This window comes from Wyeomyia smithii, chromosome 2, assembly GCF_029784165.1.
Source record: "Wyeomyia smithii strain HCP4-BCI-WySm-NY-G18 chromosome 2, ASM2978416v1, whole genome shotgun sequence".
In the NCBI taxonomy this organism is placed as follows: domain Eukaryota; kingdom Metazoa; phylum Arthropoda; class Insecta; order Diptera; family Culicidae; genus Wyeomyia; species Wyeomyia smithii.
In genome coordinates, this window is record NC_073695.1 from 256,239,041 (window position 1) to 256,261,592 (window position 22,552).

At 35.7% G+C, this 22,552-nt stretch overlaps 1 non-coding gene across 1 annotated transcript; it reads left to right on the plus strand.

Moving 5' to 3' along the window:
* Positions 1-22,175: 22,175 nt before the first annotated feature.
* Trnar-acg (transfer RNA arginine (anticodon ACG)) lies at positions 22,176-22,248 on the plus strand. The gene has a single exon. It is a non-coding gene; the product is annotated as a tRNA-Arg (tRNA).
* Positions 22,249-22,552: the final 304 nt, after the last annotated feature.

Genomic DNA, 22,552 nt, shown 5'->3' on the forward strand with positions numbered 1-22,552 from the left:
CGAAAATCGATCAACTGGTTCAAAAGTTATGAATTTTTTTAAATAAAATACATCGAATATAGCCGTTTTTTATGGTCACCCTATTTCGGAGCTGGTCTCCTTAACAACCCAACGAAACAATACGGGTTTGATTATTTTCAACATAGATGCGATTTTGAGCACAATTGAAGCACTTTGTGTGACCAACTTTGAAACAGGGTGACCATTAAAAACGTATGTGTTTGATGTATTTAATTTTAAAAAATTTCATAATTTTTGAGCCAGTTGATCGATTTTCAATCTTTTCGGATCAAATTGAACGTAATTACTTCTAGTTATAAGAAAAAATACCAAAAAATAAATCTGGGTGCTTTTATATGCATAATGTATAAAATTATTGAAATTTTCGTCTTGTGTTTTAAATTGAATTTACTCTAATTTAAAAAATAACATATTTTCAAAAATTCCTCCATTTATAGAGTCAAGTATGCCCTTCAAAATGAGACCAAGAGATATTTTTTATGTTTGCCCCAAAAAGAATGACATACAAATGAAAAACGCATATATTTTGATGAAAAATATTAATAACTTTTAATACAATTAAGATATTTACGATGTCAGCATTGCAAATTGTTTCTCTTAAAAATTTCTAAAAGTCGTTCAAAGACAGTTTTGAGATAAAACTTAAAATAAAAAAGTTAGAGCGCAAAATGTGTTTTTTCAATATCAATCGGTTGTTTTTAAAGATAGAGAAAAACTTTTTTTACAAAGTTACCTAAAATTTATAAAACTATAACATTGTAGAACAAGTTTTTCTTCTACCTACAAAGATAAAAAAGTTAGATACCTGATTGCATCGAAAATGTTGGTCACCCTAATTTGTGTTAATTTGTCAATAAACGTTCTATCATATGTAACAACTTTGTAGAGGAAAATTTTTCTCTAAAATGTTGCTATAGAGCTCTAGACCCAAATTTCCCCCTAAATTTGGTTTCTGGACCATTGTGCATTGGCCAAAATTGCAGAAGTATCGATACTCGAGTATCGATAATTTTTCCTCGGTGGTATCGATGCCAGGCTGACATCGAGGGCGGAGCTTCGATACCAGCTGTATCGATACTCTGCCTGCTACTTGAAACAGGTCTATGAAAAGCTACCATTTTTTCTTGATCATTAATATGAAAAATTAAAGATGCCAGGTGTTTTTGAAAAATTGTAAGCAACTATTCGAAAAACCGACAAAATCTGTTTAAAGTCTGAGAAAAATTTGTCTGTGATTTGAAAGGGCAGCACGATAATCCTGGCTTCTTATTCTTTATTGCCTGCCTTTTTGCAAAAAATCGGCGCTTACAATTTTGCTCTGCACAGACAGTATTACCAAATGCGGCAGCATTTATCTCGAAAGAGGCATGAAAAACCGCCTCAGAAATGAGCGGGTATATTCAATCCAGTTGGTGTCTTTTACAAAAAGAGCACAAAACAAATTTCTGCACTGTTTGTAGAAACTTTAACGCGACTTTGGCGCTCAAAATAATTTTCATGATTCTTGACTTATTGCTTCAAAATGCATTTTCTAAAATATACACTAGTATAACATATCCGGAGATATAAAATTTAGAAAAGCAAATTTATCAAAACCAGAGAAAATTTGACTTTGCTTACTTCGCTGTACTTCGGGATGATCAGTAGTTTTCGTGTAAAAATTCCCCAGAAACACTGTGAAATTATCAAATTCAAAATCAGAATATACTCATTTACAGAAAAATGCAATTTAACAATTCAAATGCAAGAGTAACATAGCTGGCAACACTACCGTTCAATATTGATCTTTTTTCTTGAATTCTCTGACTAATTTTCTTCGAAATTAATTTATCAGTATATTTCTTGACAATATTTTACTTTTGTAACCATAATTAAAATAATTCCTTCTTTTCTTGGCACACTTTTATCAAAAAGAATAAATATAGACCGTTCCGATAATTATAAATACACTTACGATCAACCGTCATGTCAAATAACGTGCAGTATTCAACCAAACGTTGGCTGCGTCCTGTTTATTGCCTGCCTTTTTGCAAAAAATCGGCGCTTACAATTTTGCTCTGCACAGACAGTATTACCAAATGCGGCAGCATTTTTCTCGCAAGAGGCATGAAAAACCGCCTCAGAAATGAGCGGATATATTCAATCCAGTTGGTGTCTTTTACAAAAAGAGCACAAAACAAATTTCTGCACTGTTTGTAGAAACTTTAACGCGACTTTGGCGCTCAAAATAATTTTCATGATTCTTGACTTATTGCTTCAAAATGCATTTTCTAAAATATACACTAGTATAACATATCCGGAGATATAAAATTTAGAAAAGCAAATTTATCAAAACCAGAGAAAATTTGACTTTGCTTACTTCGCTGTACTCCGGGATGATCAGTAGTTTTCGTGTAAAAATTCCCCAGAAACACTGTGAAATTATCAAATTCAAAATCAGAATATACTCATTTACAGAAAAATGCAATTTAACAATTCAAATGCAAGAGTAACATAGCTGGCAACACTACCGTTCAATATTGATCTTTTTTCTTGAATTCTCTGACTAATTTTCTTCGAAATTAATTTATCAGTATATTTCTTGACAATATTTTACTTTTGTAACCATAATTAAAATAATTCCTTCTTTTCTTGGCACACTTTTATCAAAAAGAATAAATATAGACCGTTCCGATAATTATAAATACACTTACGATCAACCGTCATGTCAAATAACGTGCAGTATTCAACCAAACGTTGGCTGCGTCCTGTTGTTTACATCCAAAAAGAAACAGATGCTGTCATTTTTTCTAACATTAAGTGCGAAATTTTGAAAATGCGTGGCCTTTCTCCCGAGCAAAGAAAGCGAATTGTGCACAAATAGGGCACCGTGAGTGGTCTTTCTATAAGAAAATTAGCCAGAGAAGAAGGTATAAGTGTCGGAGCAGTTCAAACCGCATTGCGGAAGTATTGTGAAGAGTGCACATTTACTGATGCCCCAAGACGTGGTAGAAAACCCGGGCCTGTTGATCCCACAATGAACAAAAAGGTTAATGAATACTACAAGCGGCACCCTTCAGTATCAGTACGAGATGTGGTGAGAAAGCTTGGAACCTCGGCGAGTAACGTTATGCGTGCCAAGGGAAGAATGGGTCTGCAGACCCGTCGGAAGCAGAAGCAGCCAAAACGAAATCCAAAACAAGCTGAATCTGTGAAACCGAGAGCTCGGAAGCTTTATGACAAACTTCTGACCAAAAAAAATGGGGTGTGTTATTATGGATGACGAAACCTACATAAAACCGGACTATAAGACTCTTCCAGGACCGCAATTTTATACATCACCGAAGGGAGAGGATGTCCCTGGACCAGTGAAAGCCATTTACACCGAAAAATTCGGCAAGAAGGTAATGCTTTGGAAGGCCATTTGTGAATATGGAAAAATATCTCGTCCATTCATTACGAATGACACAATGAATGGTAAAATTTACGTGAAAGAGTATTTGCAGAGAAGGTTGTTACCCATGGTTAAGCAGCATAACAATCCTCCAATCTTTTGGCCCGATCTTGCTTCCTGCCATCACTCTAAGGATGCACTAGGGTGGTATAAAACAAATAATGTCACATGTGTCCCAAAGGAGATGAATCCTCCAAACTGCCCTGAAATTCGCCCTATTGAAACTTTTGGGGCTTTGACCAAGGCAAAGCTGAGGAAATATGTCAAACCAGCGGACAATGTTGAAAAATTTAAAAAAGATTGGCTTAAAGTGGTAAAAATGGTCGAAAAACACACTGTGCAAAAGCTCATGAGTAGTGTTAAGAGAAAAGTTAGAGAACTCGCGTATCCTACGAAAAATAGTCCCAACTTGAATTGAAACTGGAAAGAAAACACTTATTATCTATATTTCAGAATAAAATGACCCGAAAAATCCTGTATTTTTTGTTTTATTCAAGAAAGAAGATGTATTTATAATTTTCGGAACAGTCTAAAGGAAGCTCGAACTTCTGTTTGTTATATACAAGACATCGCAGCCAACTGTTTAGTGTACAGGACCAACTGTGAGGCTAACGTTACGTTCCTACTGACTCTCACAGTCTCTCCCGAACCGAGATTCAAACCTATGATGACTGGCTTGTTAGACTAGCATCGTACCTCGAGACCAACTGGGAAATATACTCAAATAATATAAAAGACAAATATGATTAAAAAAAGGATTAAAAGGAAATAAAACGACAAAAATTACAACTCATATAAAAATCACGAATTTTACAAATAACACTAAAGCCACAAAAACATAAATTACGAAAATGATCTATTCTATTACTAAAATGTTAGAAGTAACAGACATGATAAATACACAAAAAATGACAAGAATACCATAACACGAGAATGACAAAAGAGACATAAAAACATAAAGACGAAAATAACTCTAATAATAGAAAAAACATACAATGATATAATTGACGAATGAAACAAAAATGGTAACATTGCACACTGGGCCAGAAATGGAATCTAGCGGAACGAAATTAATAGCGCTTTTAGCGTTTGACCAATCGGTTTCCGATCTTCTACAAAGTTTCTTGGTATAGTTAAGGCGTCATTTTGGATGTTTGAATTGGTTCCGCTAGAGTGGCCGCAAAGGTGGCGTTGCGATGCCAACTTCTTTTCCATACACGTTAGAGCTTTGCGGTATTTGACATAGCTGTAGATCTCTAAATTCCATGAAACTTTACAGAATATACGAAATTTCTAACTCTTCAAGTTTCAGAGATCTACGAGTTTTTGTAAAATTTGTCTGAATTTCACGTTTTTATGTTATAATTTTATGAGCTCACCCGAATTAATTTCTTACAATTTTTTTCTCGATAGAAATTGAATAATTACGTCGTTTTCATCCGAGGACAGAAGTTTCTGAAGTACTTAAGTACTTAAGTGAAAATAATACACAAAATTTGAAAAGTATTAGCATTAGTATTATTTTCTCTAAAAATTGTCCATCAAAAAATCTTTATTTTCTGAAAAGTTGGTGTTTTTGTGATATTTCAATTTGAATATAACCATAGGTTTCATATAAAAATACAATTGCTATGTATTTATTGCATGAAATACACGGTCCAGCACTTTGATATTCTATCCAACCTATGTGCAGTCTTCAACAAAGTTTCTCAGTGTAATAAGAACTTCAACTTGACACTCAGTTTAGTTCGCGATTTGACCGCAGAGATGGCGCTTCGACACCAACTTTTTATTCTTACACGCTAGAGCTTTGCAGTTTTCGACAAAGTTTTAGATTAGAAAATTTTATGTAACTTTGTAAAAGAAACAAAATTTCTGTCTCTTAATTTTTTTTTGGAAATTCAATTATGGAATTTTTGAAGAATTTGTTTGAGTTTCACGTTTTTTGTAATAGTTTTGTGATTCGAAATATTGAAATCACCAAAAAATATGCAATTTTCTGAATCAGCATACGTTTTCGGTTTAAGTATGCGTCGAGTTTTCGTTAGTAAAGCTAGACTTATTGAGAGTAGATCCGTTGCTATTGGATTTGGCTACGAAACAAAGTAACATTTGATTCAATAGCAACGGATCCACTCTCAATAAGTCTAGCTTTACTAACGAAAACTCGACGAATCAAAAAACTATTACAAAAAACATGAAACTCAAACAAATTCTTCAAAAACTGTATGTAAATGTAAATTTAGTTTCCAAATACAAAAATAATTAATCTGGCAACACTTCCGGTCAAAACTTATATTTTTTCTGGATTCCTTGGTTTATTTTCTTCAAGAAATCATTTATCAGTATTTTTCGGACATCTTCCGTCTATGAATTTTAAGAAAAAGAAAAAAGAGATTTTGAACAAAAAATGCGTGACTTTGCAATAAACAGGGGGGTCCCACAGAGCGGGGGTATTCCAATCGGTACCAAAATTGGGATTTTTCCAAAGAGACAGTAGATGAATAATCCCCTCAATTTTGAGCAAAATCTGTGATGGTCGTGTCCAAGTGGTATGTACACTTCGTGTGGAATGACCCATATTTATCACAGATGGAAAAATCTTTGGAAAAATTTTTTTTTGTGAATACTGAAGATTTAAAATGTTGAATTTTGGTCTCTAGATTGAACACTATTATATTCAAACGAGGTTTAAACATTTTAAAACGTTATTCTTCGTTATATTTGCAACTCAAAAAAATCTTTTTCACGCGATCCCTACAAATTTGGAACGCGCCCCCTCGTTAAAAAAAGACTTAAGTGTATACATTTTTAGAAGGTTACAGGTTACAATTCTCTCTCAGACAGTTTTTCTGTACAACCAAAGGCTTCTAAGCCACAATGTTTTGAATATTTTGAAATGATTACCTAAACAAAAAACTCCAAATTTCGTTCAAATCTAAAATGGTTGTTATTCGACCATAGGTTATTTGGCAGGGAAATACTCATACATGACAATAAATAAAGCTATCAAAATAGTACAGAAGGCGCAAAATTCGTAATGAATAAAAAATAAAAAATCTGAAATTTACAGAAAGTTTAAAACTACAGAGGATGGAATCCTAATTCGACTCAAGGTGGAGCGAATCTATTTTGAATAGAATTTGAGTTGGTCAATGAAAAGATGGTGGGAAGAGCGTGTGAAAGAGTTCGAGTGATTATTATAAATAACTGCAAGTTGCAAAGGGAAGAGGAGGTAGATAATTATCATCAAAGTTCCAAATTTATTACAGATCGGACTCGATTACCTAGAGTATCAAAAAAATTTCACATAGCATAATCGAATTTTCCAGATAATAGAATCACAAAAAAATATTCAAATTTGCAATCAACGAACCTAAAACCTGTTATTTTACTTGTATGATACTTGTATGATTTACTTGTATGATGAGAGAAATGAGGTGGGATATCGAAAGCAAAAAAAAAATTTTTGGCAATAATTGATTTCACCTGTTTCGGATATGCCTTCGGCCTGGAAGGGACAAAAATAATAACAAATATCCCGGAAGGTATGAAAAACATAGAATTTCAAAATAAAAATTAGAAACAAACAGAAAAAAAAATATTCCGAAAAATGGAGTCTCAGGAGTCCAGCGTTGTTAAACTCGCTCGCAAAAAGCATGCGATACTCCAAGTGGCGTTCTCGCCGCTACCGAAATCTCACACTAGAGATACTCCTGTCGTACCGTTCTCATTCTCTTTTCCTTTTTTCATTTCACACTACCGAGCGTTGATGCTTGCGAGTTTTCTCATAGGCCGACACGCACTCTCGCTCGCGTACTTTCCCACTCGCGTGTACCTCCCTTTCTCGCGAGCATAACCGTCAAGACGCATTATGACGATACGGAGTGACAAGGTACGACAAAGCGGAGTGGCGAAAACAATATTTCGATGGGTAGGCAGGGATGCCACATATACAGATTTTTCAGTACTTATACAGATTTTTGCGTATTTTTTATACAGATATCTGTATATACAGATTACAGATTTTCTGGAAATAGTACAGAACTATACAGATTTTTTTTTTTTTGATTTTCGTGGATCGCGAAACAAACTTTTCGATATAGTTGAAAATCGAAAAAGAACTCAAATGCTATTGAGCGTATTGGAGGTTTCGTTATATTTATATGTTACGCATAAACGTGTGCATAATTGTGTTTTTTATTTTAAGGGATATGTCCAGTACATATGCAGATATTTATACAGATTGAAATACCACCAAGGTGATTTTCTGAGATTCGAAATACAGTTGAAATTGTGGCATCACTGCGAGTAGGTGGTCGAATATCATACACGTTCAAGCATGCGATTCTATATAGATTTATCACCCCACTTTCGCTCGTCGGTGCACGATGCAAAACTGCTTGGCATCAGTTTAGCGATGGACAAGCCGTATGCGTGAGTCGGTGAACGAAGCATTTTTGTTTTCGGGCACATTTTTTCAAGCACTCCTAGTCAAGTACTCTTATTCGAGTACTCGCGTATTTGGCGTGAGTAAAAAAGCAAAAGAGAATTTGCGAGCGGCTGTATGCTGGCTGCTGCTCTGGCAAATGCATGGATAATAAAGAGTTTCTCGAAAGTGTGTGTGCGAACGACTGGAGAAGCGTAGCACACATCTCAGTCTCGAGCAGAAAGGAGTGGATATGTTTTGCTTCTCGCTCGTTTAGCAACGCTGCTCAGGACTCGAGTCAGGAAATATTTTTTTTTCAAACTTACATTTAGTTTCGGTTTTTTTTTTAAATAAAATCTTTATTCTCATCTATGCTACTGTTCTACAAATCATTCCTTACGAACTAATTTTATTCTACGCTAGTTACAAATGTTTATTTCTAAAAAGAATTTAAAGCTAGATAAGGAGATCATGTGTCGTTCTGTGTTGACAATGTATCGAATAAACTGTGAAAGTTTTTTAGGAATCAAAATTTTCCCATTTCTGCTGAATTTTTCTAAACTAGGAGATATCAATCTGGAATAGGTTAAATATCGCGTCAAACGAGAGTCAAAATTACTTCGCAAATTTCTAATGAAAAAGTTCCATACTTGGTTTATTGTGGAGCAGTAAAAAGAGAAAAGATTTTTCATTTGAATTCAAGTTTTTAATCGAAATATTGCTCCAGATACGAAACCAGTTCATTTGTTCTTTGGTTTCGAGGTCTGGGTAATGATTTTATTTTTTCAGAATACATTTTTCTCATAGAAAAAGGGGCTTCAAGATTGTGTTCGTAAGTTAAGTTCATCAAGGACGGATAAGGGATAAATATGCGGTTATTTGCTAACTGGTTTCTTATTAGGCGGACTCGTAATGTTAGGCAAAATATATCTAACAAATAAGTTCGAGTCTGTCGAATATTTCAAACAATTTTTAATGAGGAGCGTACAGCACTTATGTTCAGGCGAGTGTAGGTTTAATCCACCTGATTTCTTTTCTAAAAACAGTTGATTTAAAGGAACTCTGAGTTTTCTCCTTTTCCATATAAACCATCCTATACTAGTCTTAATTTTTGCAAGTTGATTATTCGGTAGCGATATTATCGATCCTACGTACCAAATTTTAGACAAAGCAAACTGATTTACAAATCTCACGCGCTGATAAAGATTTAAAGAACGATGCGAGTTCGAAAGTAAGCTTAAATTTAAGTTTTTTGTTACTCTGTTCCAGTTTGATTGAACCATTGTCTTAAAATTTTTATTAAAATCTATTCCTAGAATTTTTATACTATCTTTTTGATTAATTCCGTCTAGTTGGATACCTAGTGATATGTATTCAGTCTTTGTTAAGTTTAATTTCGTACCCGAAACTAACTCAAATTTTTTAAATTCTCCTACTAAACATTGAAATTTTCTGGTTTCGTCTATTATGCTTGTTATATCATCGCAATAAACAGTTAGAACATCATTTGAACCATTACAGATTGAGGCTAGTTTTTGAATTAAAGGTTCCAATTGCAGGACGAATAGAATCATCGACAAAGGATCTCCTTGTCGTACTGATCTCGTAATTTTTATTTCTTTTGATAAGCGGCCATATATTAATAATCTAGAATAGGTATTTTCTGTGATTGCCTTATACAGAGTTATGAAATTTGAGTTGATGCCCATCTTGGTCAGAATATCCATTACATATTTTGGCTCAACTTTGTCGAAAGCTTGACTTAGATCAAATGTTATCAAAGCAGCGTGTTTGTTATTCAAAACAACTTCTGTAAATTTTTCTCTAATTGCACATAATCCATCATAAATTGACTTATCATCATTCGCACATTTCTGGTGCTTCGATAAAAGAAAAGGGGTAAGTTTGTTAAGCTTGTTTTTCAATACTTTAGTAAAACATTTGTAATCAAAGTTCAATAACGATATAGGTCTATAACCATCTAAGCTATCGTTTGAGTTTTTCTTCTTTACAAGAATAATAATGCCATCTAAAAACTTTTTGGGTGTATTTTCTCTAAGCGCTTCGTTAAAAATCAAACAAATTTCAGTTTTTATTGTTTGCCATGTTTTAATATAAAACTCTCGAATTAGACCATCTGAACAAGGTGACTTCTTAGATTGGCTTTGTTTAATTGCATCAAATATCTCAACTTCAGTTATATCGTTCATCAATGTTCTGTTTCCTGGTAGATTGTTTTCTATTATTTTTTGTGGAAAAAAATCTGTGTTATCGGTTATGTCTACCGAAGCAGTGTATAGTTTTTCATAATGATTAACAATCAAATTATTTATTATATCATCTCCCTCAAAATCAACCCCTTCGACCACTAGTTTTTCAATTTTAGTTTTCTTTTTTCTTGATTCGCGAACTACTAAATGAGCTGTACTAATCGATTCAAATTCACAAAAAAGCGGATTATTTTTATAATAAAATCTTGAAAACTCTCTCTGCCGATGTAGCATTTTTCCTTTGATCCTATTGATTTCCGTTAGTGCATCTGGATTCGTTATATACTCATCATAAGTAGATTTCAACCTACTGTACAAAAACTCCATATTTAGCTTAAAGGAATCATAAATAAACTTAGTTTTGTATTTAAAATAAGATGTTAATTTTAATTCGGCGTAACCTAACCACCAATCCATCCACGAATTATAAAATTTTTTCTGTCTGATCCAGTATTGCCATTTATGTGAAAATTCATTGATATTCTCATTTGAGAGTGTGATAGATTTAAGTGACCAAAGGCCTTGGCAGTATTTAATCTCAGTTTTCGGTAATCGAATTCTAGTGATGTAGGCTTTGTGATCTGACACTGCACAGACTTGGAATTGAACAGATGAAATTTTATCTTTTAGTGACTGGTTCACGTAGATTCTATCTATTCGCGAGAAGGCACCGTTACGTATGAAGCTATATTTGTTCACTAATCTATTCGAAACAATCCAAGTGTCTTTAAGTTGTAATGATTCGGTAAATCTTTTTAAAGAAGGACTCAAATTGCTGTTACCTGATGAGTCTTCTGCTCGCTCTACCGAGTTAAAGTCTCCTCCTAATATAACATTTTCTGTATTTACACGAAGAAAAAAAGGTAAACGGCTGCTAAAGAAAACTTCTCTATCTGAGTAGTTGGCTGAGTCTGAGGGAGCGTAAATGTTACAAAGAAGGGTATTTTCACCGAGTCTAACAATTATGATGAGTCCATCTAAGCTTCTTTCAATTCTTGTAATTTTGTAATGATTTTTAACAGCAATTGCTGTTCCACGGTGTTTCTCATCTACATTGAATGCTATTGTATAACCAAATAAATTTAAACATTCTGATTCCACTTCTTGCAAAAATATCACGTCAAAGTCCATCAAACGAACGAAACTATTTAGAGCTTGAACTTTATTCAGTGAAGAGATACCATTTAAATTGATCGTACTAATGGTATAGGTCAGAGTATCATTTGAGTTATTCATTATACCTATGTTGCACTAGAGAAAATCGGTAACTGCTTGAATCACATCTCAATATCAGTCGGATGTTTCTCCTGGCGGAAAGACTTTTCGATGGGTTGATTCAAACTTCGAACTACATTCAACAGAGTCCGTTGATCACCCGGATGATCCGTTTTGGTCAGCAGGTCACTATCTTGGGGTCCACGTTTCCTGGAAGCATCACGAAGAGATTTGTTCAGCTGATTCAAATTGACACTCGATCTTCCGGAAGTTAAAGTGGCGGCGTACGAATTTGGCGTCAGATGCGGTAGCTGGGGCGAAGGCGGCTGTTTTACAAAAGATTCGTGGTCGTTATCGAAGATTTGATCATGAACTCGGTTTTCACTTCCTTCATTTTCGTCATCACCAGACATCTCAAGACGTTGAGCAAGATTTGACGTTTTTTGAGCGACTTCGGAGCATTTCTTGTTGGGGTGTACTGGGTTATGGCTCGACTTGCACGTGTGTTGCTGGTTCGGGTACGAGATAAATGCTATCTCGTTATAAATCCTTAGGTATGAGGGAATCGGTTTGAAGATAACCATTCTAATCGTTCTCGTTCCATTATGTTTTCCCGTCAGAATACCAGTGTCCCAAACATCGTCCTTGGTACAGATTACCTTTCCTTTTAACTCCGTTTAACTGTTCTACGATGATATCAGTGTCCCACTGAGGTGGAATATCACGAACCTTCACATTAATGCCTCCATCCTCCATTGTTAGTCTAACGGTATAATCATGATCATCGATTCGAATCACGTGTTTCTTGTCGTGGTCATCAACATAACCTTGCGCGAATTCGAGACTCGGAGCTTCGACATAAATATAGTTACGCTTTGGTTGTAACGATATCACGTGGTCGTGGGTAATCTGTAGCTTGGTTTCCAGGAAAGACACAAGTTCGGCATCTCTAACTTGACGCGGCACAGGAGAAAAGTCAATGATAAACCTTTTTTTTTTTTTCGGCTTAATTGATTGTACGCCATAGCGATCAAGGTCACTCACGAGTATAAATCGAATTGAAACAAAGCAATGAACAAAGGATATTGTACTCTCAAATTTTCAGAGCTACAGCACACAACTTGTGATCGCGTTGAGTGTTGAGAGCAGACTGACTCGATTACCTGGAGTATCAAAAAAAATTTCACATAGCATAATCGAATTTTCCAGATAATAGAATCACAAAAAAATATTCAAATTTGCAATCAACGAACCTAAAACCTGTTATTTTACTTGTATGATACTTGTATGATGAGAGAAATGAGGTGGGATATCGAAAGCAAAAAAATTTTTTTTGGCAATAATTGATTTCACCTGTTTCGGATATGCCTTCGGCCTGGAAGGGACAAAAATAATAACTAATATCCCGGAAGGTATGAAAAACATAGAATTTCAAAATAAAAATTAGAAACAAACAGAAAAAAAATATTCCGGAAAAATGGAGTCTCAGGACTCGAGTCAGGAAATATTTTTTTACAAACTTACATTTAGTTTCGGTTGGTTAATGGTTGGGCAGTGCATACCAGCAGTACACCCGTATTAGTTGGTATAAAATAGACCCTATCTCTACCTCCTCGTGGTACCGACTGGGATACGAGCAACCAAGGGAAGATCGGTGAACCGGTGGGAACTTGGCCGTATGCTGACAGGGAAGGGTAGTGGGGGGTGGTTGTTTTCCTTGGAGAGCAGCTTTTTAAGGCGTCTGTTCTCCAGGCTAGGGGCGGCTCAAACAGCGACTGCGGACTGAAGCGGACGGTTGAACTATGAAATGCGGTGTCTCGTCAACTACACCCAAGATGGCAGCCCCGTCGAGAGACTAGGCATCGCAGCCCTAGTAAGGCAGCATGCATTGCAATCTAATTACAGAAAATATACACCAGATTTCAAAAATTCTGATTGAACATACAATGATCAGAACTCAAAATAGCAATTCTAATTAGATTGCTCTAGATAGAAAATAATCTGAACAAACAATGTGTTTGTTCAATAGAAACATTTCACCCTCCTCGAACCTGATCTGCAAGAGTAAAACAGAAACCTAAGTAATGAAGTTAGTAGTTCCATGCTTTCGAATGCAATCTTTCTGGCAGAACAATGAAACTGCGTTGAACTTTTGCAGTCACAAAAGTGGAATCGATTGGTATGCAAGCGTTGACTGATTCGTTGAATTTACTGGCAAAGTTTACACCAATAGCCTCCTGGCTTGACTGACTTGGTGGCAAAGTTGGCAGGACATGTCTTGCCTACTTTCCAGCTAAATTATCTTCTCGTGCTGCAGACAAAGTTCGGAAAGTGATCGCAATTCCGCACTCTGAGATTTACTTCCATTTTATCAAGAAAAACAGCCTCAGTTACTTCAGCTCAAGCGTGTCATCTTGATTCGCTAGTAATACCAGCACATTCTCGCCCAGAGCTTCGGGCGGATCAACTTCTGAAATGAACCTGCCATGTGGATAAGATACTTACCAGCTATAGAGCTAGGCTAGGGTAGGTAGCTAGTTTAGTGCGTTTGCTAGACTTCCACGGAGCAGGCGAATGGGACACATTCAGCTTATACACCTTTATCGGGAGAAGAAAAAAAACTTTTTCGACTCAATGCCGCAGGACAAACCGAGCCGGCATCCGTACTGGCACCCGGTACCAGCAGATAGATAACGTAAAACTTTTCCCTCCTTGACCGACGCGGCCGGGAGTAACGTGAAGCTGTGAGACGAAAAAAAACAACGCATCGGAATTGATCTCTTCACTTGGTTGATAGCACAAACAACTTTATCGACATAAGTCTTTCTTCCTCACGGGTTAGTCCGCTCTTGTGAATGGAGGAGTTTTCCGCACATCTCACATAATCTCATCCATCTTCCGCTTGAATCAGTACGTGTTTGTGTATGTGCAAAAGAGATAGAAAGAAAAGCAAAGAAGCGGATGGGCGGTTGGTTTTTGTCCGCACACGGATGGAGGACACTTCTTCGCTTTTTCACAATTCCGGCACCGGCAAATCTTTCCGGAGTGTCGTTCCGTTCCTCTCCGTTTGGCTTTACCTCCTCTAGTTTATTTCTTTGTGTTGGGGGCATCGATTTTGGTGCCTGATTTGATTCGATGTGGCTCCCTATCACAGTTAACTGCTAGTTCGGCTAAAACTAGCGACAAGTGACTCAAGCGGCACAAGTGGAAATTATATTACTATCGGTGAAGTACGAGTACGAGTTTTATTACACTTGGAAATTTCAAACTAAATAATTTTAGATTCTAATGTCGTACAGTTTTATTGCAATCAAACGAATAAAATGGAAGATACGTCATTCTTCACTATCATGCCAGCAAGTTAGCGTAAGTGGAGAGCAACGGAAGTGAAAACGAATTTGCACAAGTTAACTTCCCGTAACCGTAGGCAGCCCCGGAGGGAAGTGTGGAAGAGTACATCGGAACAATGGAGAAATCCACAAGGTTCGGAAATCGAAACCAGCAACCATGTACTCGCATACCGACCGACATTCCCAAGTGACTTGCCCGCTCGGAGACCAAGTTGCCAAAGTTGAACTACATACTTGAGACCCTCCCGGGCAGGCAATCCGCCGTGTCGTGTCCGGGAAATTAGATAAGAGGCGTGAAACGGGGAGAGTCACCCCTGTCAAGAGGATATTGTTTCCCGACGACTGGATGGGACCTCCACAGTGGGTTGAAGTGTTTTGCAGCCCTTTATGCTACATTATATTCAAAATGTGCTCCGGAGATAGTTAGCCTGCAGTAGACTTTGGCGCCCGGTTGGAAAAAGTTTTTGCGCTTCCTTCTTTCCGTGTACTTTTTTTCCGCTTACATACCACTGCTGTCACTCTTTTCGAGGATTATTTCCGACGTTATGGTCCGCAGAGGATACTACACTGCAAATGGATATTGGACCGTTCATAAGAAGGGGGATAATGTTCACGACAAATTCCGTCATTTCTGCCCGCCTAATAGTACGATCCAAGTGGACTTACAGTGACAATTCACATTGTTACGGCACCAGTTAATCCGCAATGAGCTCCGCCGGAGTGGCGAAAGACACTTCCACCGTCAATGCGAATTGGTTCTAGATGGCAATTATCCTGACTGAGTGTGATGTCGATGGATTCTGTTGAGTAGTTTTATTGTATTGAATTTCGTATCGCTGTCAACCGGTGAAGAGTTATAGTGTTAGACAAAATGTGGAAATTTGATATTTATATTTAATATTATATTTTATTTAGTTCAGTAAGGCCTACACGTTCACAAAGGTCCTTTGAATTATGAATGGGTACTGCCAACATTTGATCGAAGTGGCGTGAAAATTATCTAAATCAACTATTATGACATTTCAATTCGCACAGGTTTTGTTCTCGTTTCGTTCAAAAATGTGTGCACTAAACACAACACAATGATTACACATTTGCCTATCTTAAAGTAAAATTGAAAACTTCTGAAGTCTTTCGCCATTTAAGGTACACACATGCAAGACAATGTGACAAGTTTTACTGATCAAAACATCAAAAACCATGGAGCTATGCTTGACAAAAATTTCGTCATAGCTAACACGCATTTCTTTTTTCAATTTCGCTCAATATAATAGAGTGCGGGAGTGCGGAATACAGCCGTGGGCTAGGATTTTGACGTAAGCGTCAAATTTTCTTTTTTTTTACGTATTACTATAGTATAGGTTGCCTATTTCATGATGCTTGTTGCCGTTTTTTTCAAAATATCGAAAAATAGCAGAGAAATATCGAAAATAAGAAGTGACGTTAGCGCCATTTTGCATAGACGTGACGTTGAGGTATGGATAAAATACCGTACCATGCTTGTGGAGTGCTGCAATGCATTTTTTGCGCCAACTTCTTGTCCGCATTTTGTATAGCATTGCGCAGCACATTGCGATTCTGGTCGCAGTGAGAAAGTTCATACGGGAGAAAAGACGTTCAACAAACGAGAGAAAAGGTTTCGTTCAAGTCACGTTCTACCTACGCAATTATAAGGGGCCGGTCGGAAAGGGCTAAACAAAATCACTCACTACACTAAGAATACTTTAATCTTTTAAATGTTCACCTCAAATTTCCAAAAACAAGCTTTGATTAGCAGAAATATATGAGATGAATTTGTACAAATCCTAAATTTCAACTGTATGTATTTTCATCTATTTTCACTGCCTTTAGATAATCAAAAGTTGCCTTATCAGTTTCTGTTGATACAAAAAAATCAAACAGGAAATGTTGAATTATTCGGACATAATTGACATAAATCGACAACACTACAGTGGTTACCTAGGTTACCAATTTTGCACGTAAACAATTACAGCGGATACCCACGTAACCTAGTACGACGGTTCGCGGCTACGCTCAATCATGAGAATGTGACTCTTTTTTTGAAAAAAAAAGTGGGAGGGTGTTTTGTTAGTTGCCTAATTTTCCCAAGCCTTACAGCAAATATTACAATCTTTCAGGTACATGCAGTCTTTTGTATCAAGTTGAGCCTAAATTTTTCATTGAAGGCGTGGCCACGCAGTCTCAAGAAAGAGAACAGAACACTTTGTTGAGCCAGAATATGTAGGCAGTGGAATTTATTCCGTCTATTTTATTGTTATCCGTGCTCGGGATGCAAGACAATAGCGAGGGAAATGTATGGGAAAGCTTGGCCTTGGAACTTCTCACCTATTTTCACCATAGAGCAGTGTACAGTGGTACAATAAGGCAAAAAGTGGAGCGTAATTCCATAGCACCGTTCACCTTCATCCTAGCTTAAAAGTGTCTACAGAATAATTATTTGTATGAATCACGCGCATAATCACAAATTGTCAAAAAGTTTACTATACTAAAAATAAAAAAAATAACATTTTTGTGTAAGGAGATATATGAATAGAAAATAATGTCGTAAAAAGTTGTTGTAAATTCAAAAATATAAAACTTTGTTTAACAAATGAAAATCCTATCTTTTTTCGGTACAAAGTTATGAAGTATATTATATGGAACTTACTTAAAAGTAAATTTTTTGTACTCAACTTTTGTTAGTTGCATTTTACATGAAAGTGTTGTTCGAAGGAAATATTAGGGCATATAAAACACACATTTTTGCCAAACATTATATATCTCCAGGACTTTTCCTTACAAAGTTATATCTTATTTAAGCTTGTTTTTCTGATAACTTTAGGAATGTATAGGTTAAAAAAGGGTAAGTGGAATCATGATGTCAATACTTTTCCTTGAAATTAAGCTGAAGTACTATAAACACCTTTAGGTTTCATTTGTCCCAATCCACCCATATTAGAATACGGCTAGCATATTTTTTTTTTATTCTCGCTTATTTTCCGTCGGTCTATTTCCGCCACTGTTGTGGCCAATCACCGACGCCCAGGGAGGCGACTCCACACCCAGGACCCTAACTCATGACCCGTTTATTAACGGACCGGCGCCAACGGCTTTACTTCCTCATGCGATGGAAGGCTTGATCCCAGAGATTTTTCGCCTCAGAAAATCTCCCGGTGTCGGCTAGGATTGAATCTAGACCAGTTGGGTTGGCTGTGAGTGGATCACGCCACCTCACAACCATCGACACCTATGTCGGCGGTGGGATTCGAACCCAGGCGTCGAGCGTGGTTGGCGGAGACGTTACCAACCACACTAGGCCCCCGCTACGGCTAGCATATGTCACAGTAGGTTTTTTTTTTATATCAATAATACTAACTTTTTTATGTTAAGAGATAGAGAAATTGCTTATTGAGCAAAGTTTTAGAACGTGCAAAAATATGAGACTTTGCTGAACAAACAAAATTCCTATCTTCATCGAGAACAGAGTTACAGAGTATTTCATGTAAAAGTTGCTTAAAAGTTAACATAAAAAAAAATAGTATTATTGATATATGAAAACCTATTGTGACATATGCTCGCCGTACTCTAATATGGGTTGATTGGGACAAATGGAACCTAAAGGAGTTTATAGTACTTCAGCTTAACTTCAAGGAAAAGTATTGACATCATGATTCCACTTGCCCCTTTTAAACCTATACGTTCTTGAAGTTATCGAAAAAATAAGCTAAAATATGATATAACTTTGTGAGGAAAAGTCCTGAAGATATATGGTCTTTAACAAAAATTTGTGTTTTATGTGCCCTTCCAATTCCTCTTAACATTACTTTCGTGTAAAATGCAACTAACAAAAGTTAAGTAAAAAAATCTAACCTTTAAGTAAGTTCCAGTAATATACTTTATAACTTTGTACCAAAAATATAGGATTTTCATTTGTTAAGCAAAGTTTCATATTTTTGAATTTTCAAGAACTTTTCTGAATAAACCATTCCTCTTTCTCCTAACACAAAAAATTTATTTTTTTTTTATTTTTATTATAGTAAACTTTTCAAATTTGTTGACAATTTACGATTATACGGGTCATTCATACAAACAATTGTTTCGAAGACTTTATTAAGTTACGATGAAGGTGAAAGGCGCTATGGAATTGAGTTCCTCTTTTTGCCTCATTGGACCACTGTACAGTGAATCAACAATGTTAAACATTCCTTTATTCCCTTTGGATGGTTGATCTTTCTCGGTGAAATATACACACTATGTTTGTTTTAACATGACGTTTCGGCGTACTGTTATTCAGCCATCGTCAGATCTAAAATTTTATTTCAACATTAGTTACACAACACGTACTACACAATTTTTTTTATTTTTAACTTACATGACAAAACAACATTCTTCTCCCACCAGTGTGGTTTGCGTACTGACTTTTTTGTTACAATTTTTTTTAATAAATGTTAAACATTTTATCAAACAATTGTTACACTTTTCATTGATCCATGACTAAGATGCATTAAGTCGTTAGCTTGCTATAATCGTTTGAAATCTGACGCAACATTTGCCAGTTCCATTTTCAATTTTACAAGATGTTATCTAGCATGGAAAACAAAGACGTAGTCCTACGTCAAAAAAAATTTAAGATGACCGTCTTTTTAAAATCACTTTTTGTTTTTGAAACGATTTTTTTTTTCATGTCGAATGTGTAATTGCTTGATCTATGCCAAACGCAGGAATAGCTCGCCTAGGTATTGGCCTCTTTTTTTACCTGCTCCAGGAGCAAAAAAAGGAAGTGTTCTCTTCATTGCATCGCGATGTGCGATGAAAAATTGATCTATAACAGCATCCCAAAGGAAAGAAAGTCCCGGGGACTGCCCGGCTACGCTCCTACGTCGGCGGGTCAACCTAATATGGCTACTGTGATTGTTATGCTGGAGGAACCAGTTCATTGTTATTTATTAGGAGCTGTTAAATCCGAGCGAAACTATCACCGAAGGATGGTATTGACTTCAACTGATGAGATTATGTTAGGCACTGCGTGAAAAATGGCCATATTAACCCTTAAATGGGCACGACGTTGAAAAATCATCTAATTACATAAAATCTTTGTATAACTGGTTTACTGCTCTAAAACTAACCAATATGCATAAAAAAATTAAAAGATTTACTTTTTAATGTGCAAATATTACCATGTTGTTTTTAAACAACACTGTGACTTTATCGCAGAATAAAGTCTAAACAGTTACCTTTTTTTCCTCATATAGCATTTATTTGACACGGCACAAATACAATTTATTGTTTAACAGCGCCAATTATATCTGATGACTAAAAACAATTACCTTTGTTAACAGTAACTTTAAAATTGACCTGTTGTTAGTATAATTACTGATAGTTCAGACATTTTCACTAACCACTAACCTTATTTTAAAATCTATTTTCAAAGACAGTCAGCACAAATCGGGAATCTCGCCATGTTTGTTTTCGTTTCCGGGATTTTGACAGCAAAAATAAAAACAAAACATTCAAATACAGTACTTCCAGCTGTAAAGTTTTCTTCGTTAGAGTCTAGAGAGCTGTTCTAATGAATAATATTTCTTAAAAATATTGAAATACGCATATTTTAAAACGTTTTCAGTAGTGTTGTTTTAAAACAACATTTCGCATTTGAAGGTTAAGAGCAAGGGCACGAAACAGTGATTCTACTGCATGACAACGCTCGGTCTCATACTGCCAACAAATTAACATAGAAATGCTAGAATGGGAAGTCCTACTTCTGCCGCCAGTTGTTGCTAGTGTTGATTATAACTTATTCTGTTCGGTGGCACACGATCTGGTTGATCCGTGCGTATGAAGACATCGAAAAATGAGTTGATTTGTGGATAGCCTCAAGAAACGAACACTTTAAAACGTAACGGTGTTCGAGCTCTGGCAGAAAGATGGGACAAAGAGAGCTGGCCATCAGCAACACTTTAAGTTATATACTGATTACTATAGTAAAATATGTTAATATAATAAAATTGCATTTTTGATGAGAAAACCAGCGAGAATTTACCTAATAATATAGAGTGCTGTACCCCTACAACCCCTGATTGCAAAGCTATACTATCCAACAACTAGAAGTAGGAAAATAACATGGTTTTGTTTAAAATAGACACTGTGAACAAAATATTGTTCAAGAATAATTGTATGTATCAACATTTGAAGCTTCACAGTAAATTTTAGAAATAATTTAATGGCAAAGAAATGTCAAGAAAACAGATTCAAAAATTTTTCAAGCATTTTCTAAATTTTAACATTTCCTTAAATTTATTGCATTTTGATGAATAAGTATGATTTTTATTGTCAAATAAATTAATTCAAAATGATCGAAGAAACTAAAATTTAAAAAAAAATCTAATCATTTTTTTCTAACTATTTGTGATTTTCCATAAATCTCTCGATACTCATTTTCACATCTTAAATGCATCAAAAATGTAAAAATGTGATAAATATGTAATACAAAAATATGTTACTTGACAGTTTTACTAATTTTACCTCTTTTTCTTGTGAATTTTCCGCCAGAAGACCATTTTTACTATAAAACTTGGATAAACTATAAAAAAATTCTGAAATTTGTTCTCAAAGAAATTTGTCCCACATTTTTGGTTGTAAAATTCAACTCTGTTTCATTGAAAAATCGTGTTGATTTTAAAGGTTTTTCTTTTTTAAACAAATAACTACTCTTACTGTATTTATTTTCCACAATGCTTTATGGGTTCGACACAGTGGCGTAGCCAAAAATTCTTTCCGGTAGGGGGATTGATAACAAATCAGAATTTAGATTTTTTGTGTGAGGTATGAGTACGAGAGAATAATGAAGCGCGAGAATGTAAGAGAATAACGTAACGAATGAGGAAAAAAATCCGAGCAAACTTTCAATTCCAAATAAAAAACTTGCTCAACTTACTTTTCTAAACTTGTTTATTTACAGTCATACCTCGATGTAAGGCAACCTGAAATGGACATTAAAAAGGTTTAAAAACTCTAATAGGTGATGGTTATGTGATAATCATTAAAAAAAAAAATTTTTTTTTCAATTAATACACAGGTTACTCAAAGATGCGTGAAAACCTATTTCCCATCACCTATCAGTAATTTTAAACCATCCTTATACCTATTTAGGACAATTTTCAACAAACAAAAAATTTTTTTTAATTGATGCAAGACTTTTGACGGTTACTCAAAGATGCGCGACAACCTATTTCCCATCACCTATCAGTATTTTTTAACCTTTCTTATGCCCATTTAGAGAAAATTTCAACAAGCAAAAAAATTTTTTTTTCTAATTGATGCAAGACTGTGAATTGTTACTGAAGGATGCGTGAAAACCTTCCTTAGCTTAGCGCCGCATTTTTAGTTTACTCGTATCAGAGAAAAATCAGAAACAAAACATAACAGCTGTAAGGCATATATATAAAAGGTGACGCATGGGTCCTGTGGCGCAATGGATAACGCGTCTGACTACGGATCAGAAGATTCCAGGTTCGACTCCTGGCAGGATCGCGATCAGCTTACTTTTTGTTGCCCACAGCTACAGTTAACGGAATTAATATAAGAACTTAACACGATGTCAAACGATTGTGACATCCATCCAAAATCCATGGATTAATTCTCACAAGCTGCCGCGTACTCGCTCGATTAATAATTCAAGCAAATGTCCGAATGACAATGTCATGTATGTACCAACAACCGACGGATGTTCTCTTACTTCACTCACACTCATTCCGTCGGACGCGAAGCGAACCGAGACGTAGAGTGTGATTGACATTTATTATTCAATCCTTTAATCGCGCTTCCGCAACCCTCG